The following is a 6,422-nucleotide window of genomic DNA, read 5'->3' on the forward strand; positions in this document are numbered from 1 at the left end:
TTGGGGTTTTCTTTAGCAAAAACACTAGAATGCTTTGCATATCCTTCTCCAGTTCATTTTACAAATGAGGAAAAAACCCAGGGTCATACAACTAGTAAATATCTGAGGTCAGATTGAAACTCAGAAAGCTGAATCTTCTTCATCCTGCCTCCTCAATCTATTCACTACTACTATCTAGCTACCAGAGATTACATTAAGAATTTAAATGCTAAACAGGAGCATTTGCATTTTATTTTATGGGCAACCAGTAGCTCACACTTCTCAGATTGGCTAAAATGAAAGGAAAAGATAATAATAAATGTTGAAAGGAATGTGGGGAAAACTGGGACACTAAGACATTATTGATGGAATTGTGAATGATCCAATTATTCTGGAGAGCAATTTGGAATTATGCCCCAAAAGGCTATTAAACGGTGATCCCTTTGAAGGAGTAGTGTCTCAACTAGTTCTGTGTCTCAAAAAGATCCACATGTGGGAAAAAGACCCACATGTGGAAAAATGTTTATAGCAGTCCTTTTTGTTGTGATAACGAAATGGAAATTGAGTAGATGCCCATCAATTGAGAAATGACTGAATAAGTTAAGGTACATGAATATAATGGAATATTATTGTTCTATAAGAAATGACAAACAGGCTAATTTCAAAAAAGCCTGGAAAGACTTACATGATCTTATGCTAAGTAAAATGAGTAAAACCAATAGAACATTATATATAGCAACAACATTATGTAATGTTCAATTGTGATGGACTTGCCCCTTTTCTTTTTTATTAAAACCTTTTTATTTACAAAACATATGTATGAGTAATTTTTCAACATTGACTCTTGCAAAACCTTTTGTTCCAATTTTTCCCTTTCTTCCCCCCACTAACTCCTCTATCTGGCAGGTAGTCTAATACATGTTAAATATGTTGAAATACATGTTGCATCCAATATGTGTATACATATTTATATAACTATCTGTATACACAAGAAAAATCAGATCAAAAAGAAGAAAAAGGAACACTGAGGAAAAAATGAAAGCAAATAACAACAGAGAGAAGGAATGCTATGTTGAGTTCCACCCTCTATCGCCATGGTTCTTTCTCTGGGTGTAGATGGTTCACTTCATCACTGGACAAATGGAAGTGGTTTGAATCATCTCAATGTTGAAGAGCACTACGGCTGTCAGAATTCATCATATAGTCTTCTTGTTGCCATGTATAATGATCTCTTGGTTTTGCTCATTTCACTTTGCATCAGTTCAAGTAGGTCTCTGCAAGACTCTCTGAAATCATCCTGCTGGTTGTTTCTTACAGAACAATAATATTCCATGGCATTCCTATACCATAATTTATTCAGCCATTCTCCAAATGTTGGACATATATTCAGTTTCCAGTTTTATGCCACGACAAAGAGGGCTTCCACAAATATTTTTGCACATGTGGGTCCCTTTCCCTGCTTCAAGATCTCTTTGGGATACAATCCCATTAGAAACACTGCTAGATCAAAGGGTATGCACAGTTGGATACTTTTTGAGCATAGTTTCAAACTACTCTCCGAAATGGTTGGATCCCTTCACAGTTCCACCAACAATGGATCTGTGTCCCAGTTTTCCCACCTCCCCTCCAACATTGGTCATTATTGTTTCCTCTCATCTTAGCCAGTTTTACATGTGTATAGTGATATCTCACAGCTATCTTAATTTGAATTTCTCTGATCAGTAGTGATTTGGAGCCCCTTTTCATGTGGCTACAAATTATTTCAATTTCTTCATCTGAAAATTGTCTGTTCATATCCTTTGATTATTTTTCAAATGGAGAATGGCTTGAATTACTATAAATTTGAGTTAATTCTCTATATATTTTTGAAATGAGGCCTTTATCAGATACTTTGCATGTAAAAATGTTTTCCCAGTTTTTTATTTCCCTTCTAATCTTGTCTACATTAGTTTAGTTTGTACAAAAACTTTTTAACTTAATGTAATCAAATTATCTATTTTATGATCAATAATGATCTCTAGTTACTCTTTGGTCACAAATTCCTTCCTCCTCCACAAAATCCTAACTACCTTGGGAAAAGCTGAAATTGTTTAACAGTTATAGTCTTTACTCAACTTGGTTATTACATCCTAGATGTATGTTTTTCTGTGTTCAAAAATACTTAACCTGAAGTTTTTAAAACAATCCTGATTTCACTTATAGTAAGCATAAATCACAAGCTTGTATTGCAAAACTGTTAAACTTCATTTTTGTTTGTTTTTTCTTTAAAAAAGTTGACCAAGAGTCAGTGATCAGGATTACATTCCCCATCCACCACTCATAGTGGATATGCCAGACATCCTTCCCATTCTGTTCACTCTTATGGATGCACAGCTCCCGCTACTGTAGTAGCTGCTGTTCATCACTCCTTAGCTCCCATATCCACTCATGCTGCTTTGACCACCATAGCCGCCTCCATAACCCCCACTCAGCTGCGGGCTAGCTGGACCACCGTAACTGGACTGGTTTGACAAGCCCATGCCTCCCATCATTTGGCTACCATAAGCACCATTGTTTGCTCCTGCTGTAGAATTCAAGAAGAGTTCTACACATCTGTGCTGCATATTTGCTTTGTCTTTTGACATAGCTGACACAGCATCTTCAACATCCGCTTCTCCAGTCACTCTGCAATCAGGTCCAATTTCAATGTGTACTTGAACAGGATTGAGTGGTGAGAAAAAATTGTAAATGTCATTTTCGGTAGCTCTGTAAGGTAATCCTGTCATGTGCACACAATGGCCTGTTGTACTCTGGAAAGTGGACCCACCATCTCCATATCTATGATCAGACATTCCTGAAAAACAATAATTTAGGTCTCTTCCAAATCTATCCGACCCAAAGCCATATCCATCATTATATCCATTGTTAGTCATCATAGCCTCCATACCCTCCACCATAAGCACCTCACCTCATTCTTTCAAACCCAGCTCCTCTATCAATGCTGTTATAGCCTCTGCCAGCCCCAGGTCTGTCATAAGGACCTGGCTGCTGCATAGCCATTAGCTTTCTAGGAGGATCATAATGAGTGCGAACTTCTGCCCAGCTGCTCTTGAAGATTTCAATATACCTGTGCCCTATTATTCTTTCCTTGTGTTTCCTTAGAGCCTTTTCAGATCTATAGGATCCTGTGTTTTTCTAATTTGTTAGTAGTATCATTCTTTATGTCTAGATCATGAACCCATTTTGACCTTATCTTGGTATACAGTATTAGGTGTGGGTCTATGCCTACTTTCTTCCATACTAGTTTCCACTTTTTCCCAGCAGTTTTTGTCAAATAGTGAATTGTTATCACAAAAGGTGGGGCTTTTCAGATTGTCAAATACTAGATTGTTAGAGTAATTTTGTTCTGAGAGCCTGATCTATTCCATTAATCAACTAGTCTATTTCTTAACCAGTATCAAGTGGTTTTGATGACCACTGCTTTATAATATAGTTTTAGATCTGCTACAGATAGGCCAACTTCATTTGTTTTTCCCTTCATGAATTCCTTTTCAATTCTTGATCTTTTGTTTTTCCAGTTGAATTTTGTTGTTATTTTTTCTAGTTCAGTTCTTGGGAGTTTGATTGGTATAGCATCTTTATTATATTTGCTCAAGCTATCCACAAGCACTTCATATTTTTCCAATAGCTTATATTTCACTTTATTTGTGTGGAAGGTGTTTTTCTACTTTTGCTTATGTAGTTCCTGACTTTCTCTTGAAAGATATATTCCCAAATATTTTATTTTGTCAACAGTAATTTTAAATGGAATTTCTCTTTGTATCTCTTGCTGTTGGATTTTGTTCTTGATGGATAAGGATGCTGATGATTTATGTGGATTTATTGTGTATCCTGCAACTTTGCTAAAGTTGTGGATTTGTTTCTAATAGCTTTGTAGGTGGTTCTCTAGGGTTCTTTAAGTATACCATCATATTAACCACAAGGAGTGTTAATTTGGCTTTCTTATTACCTACTCTAATTACTTTAATCTCTTTTTTTCTCTTATTTTCAAGGATAGCATTTCTAATGCAATATTGAATACTAATGGTGATAGTGGACAACCTTGTTTCACCCCTGATCTTATTGGGAATGGTTCTAGTTTGTCCCCATTATATATAATGGTTGCTGATAGTTTTAAATAGATGCTACTGACCACTTTAAGGAAAAGTCCATTTATTCCTATACTCTCTAGTATTGTTTTTTTCTCACCTGTTAATTTATTTATTTTTTAAAATTTTCTTTTTTTATTAATTTTATAATTATAACATTTTTTGACAGTACATCTGCATAGGTAATTTTGTACAGCATTATCCGTTGTACTCCTTTCTGTTCTGAAATTTTCCCCTCCTTCCCTCCATCCCATCCCCTAGATGGCAGGCATTCCCATACATATTAAATACCTTATAGTATATTCTAGGTACAATACATATATACAGAACTGATTTGTTGTTGTTGTTGTTGTTGTTGTTGTTGTTGTTGTTGTTGTTGTTGTTGCAAAGGAAGAATTGGATTCAGAAGGTAAAAATAATCTGGGGAGAAAAACAAAAAAATGCTAACAGTTTACATTCATGTCCCAGTGTTCATTTCTGGGTGTAGCTGATTCTGTCCATCACTGATCAATTGGAATTGGACTAGCTCTTCTCTATATTGAAGATATCCAATTCCATCAGAATACATCCTCATACAGTATCAATGTTGAAGTGTATAATGATCTCCTAGTTCTGCTTATTTCACTCAGCATCAGTTGATGTAAGTCTCTCCAAGCCTCTCTGTTTTCATCCTGTTGGTCATTTCTTACAGAACAATAATATTCCATAACATTATAACATTCATATACCATAATTTACCCAACCATTCTCCAATTGATGGGCATCCATTCATTTTCCAGTTTCTAGCCACTACAAAAAGGGCTGCCACAAACATTTTAGCACATACAGGTCCCTTTCCCTTCTTTAGCATTTCATTTATTTCATTAAATGTCCATTTTCTTCTCTGGAAAACAATGCACATTTTTGCTGGGTAAGTTATTCTTGGCTGCTTACCAAGTTCCTTAGCCTTTCGGAATATCATATTCCAGGCCCTTTGTTCCTTTAATGTGGATGCTGCTAGATCCTGGTTTATCCTTATTGTGGCTCCTCCATATCTGAATTGCTTTTTTCTAGCGGATTCCAATATTTTTTTCCTTCCTCCGATGGCTCTTGAACTTGGCCACTATATTTCTTGTAATTTTGATTTTAGGGTCCCTTTCATTAGGTGATTGATTAATTTTTTCAATGTCTATTTTACCCTCTTTTCCCAAAAAGTCTAGGCAGTTCTCTTTGATAATTCCCTGGAAAATATTGTCCAGGCTCTTTTTTTCTTCACATTTTTCAGGGAATCTGATTATTCTCAAATTGTCTCTCCTGGATCTGTTTTCCAGGTCTGTTGTCTTTCTAATAAGGTACTTGACATTCTTTTCAATTGTTTCATTTTTCTGGTTTTGCTTGACTACTTCTTGGTTTCTCCTTGAGTCATTCATTTCTACTTGTTCGAGTCTAATTTTCAATGATGTATTTTCTTCACTCACTTTTTTTTATATTTTTTTTGTAATTGTCCAATTGAGTTTTTATCTTCTATGGAATTTTTTTCCATTTCATCCATTTTATTTTTTAGAGAGCTGTTTTCTTTTTCCAGCTCACTAATCCTGTTTTCCGTGGAGTTTTTTATCTTTTCTAATTCACTAATTTTGTTTTTCAATTATTTCATTTCTTTAACTACTCTGTCTTTAAATGCGTGGGATAACTTCTCCAGACTCTCTTGCCAAGCTTCCCTTTCCCTTTCTTTTCCCATTTCTCTTCTATCTCTCTTGTGAGAGCCTTTTTGATTTCCTCTATGAAAGTTCTGTGTATTGAGGAGCAGATCATATCCCCCTTAGGGAATTCCTCTGGAGACAGTTTGCTTTTAGTCTCCTCAGGGTTTGAAGTCTGCTCTCTATCCATACAGAAGCTGTCAATGGTTAGGGCCCTTTTAAATTTTTTGTTCATGTTGTCAGAGTGGGAATTGAAGAAAACAAAATGACAAGAGAAACAATTGGTCTGTTTTTTGCTGGGGAGGATGGGGCTGGATGGTGTTACTGGGCTTCCTCTACAGACTGCAGGAGACAGCAGAGAGGCACTAAGAGGACAGTGATGGCTATGCTGAATCTATGCTCTGAGTCTCTAAGAATGTGCTGAATCACTTTGGGTGGGAGTGGATGTGGCCTGGTCTGGAGAGACCCTGCCTTTCCGGGGTTTTGTTCTTTACCTCAGGTGTTTATACCTTCTCTGCTGCTCCTGGCTTGCTGCCAAGATGAAATATCCACACTGGGTTAAAGGTCGTTTCATGGAAAATATTGCACCCCTCCCCCCTTGGGCTTGTACAGTTCTAGCTTCTAGCTGCCTGTCTGG

The 6,422-nt window shown here is 36.4% G+C and overlaps 1 pseudogene; it reads right to left on the reverse strand.

Annotated features, from left to right (window-relative positions):
* Positions 1–2,047: 2,047 nt before the first annotated feature.
* LOC141543022 (heterogeneous nuclear ribonucleoprotein H2-like) lies at positions 2,048–3,092 on the reverse strand (annotated as a pseudogene).
* Positions 3,093–6,422: the final 3,330 nt, after the last annotated feature.

This window comes from Sminthopsis crassicaudata, chromosome 5, assembly GCF_048593235.1.
Source record: "Sminthopsis crassicaudata isolate SCR6 chromosome 5, ASM4859323v1, whole genome shotgun sequence".
Classification (NCBI taxonomy): domain Eukaryota; kingdom Metazoa; phylum Chordata; class Mammalia; order Dasyuromorphia; family Dasyuridae; genus Sminthopsis; species Sminthopsis crassicaudata.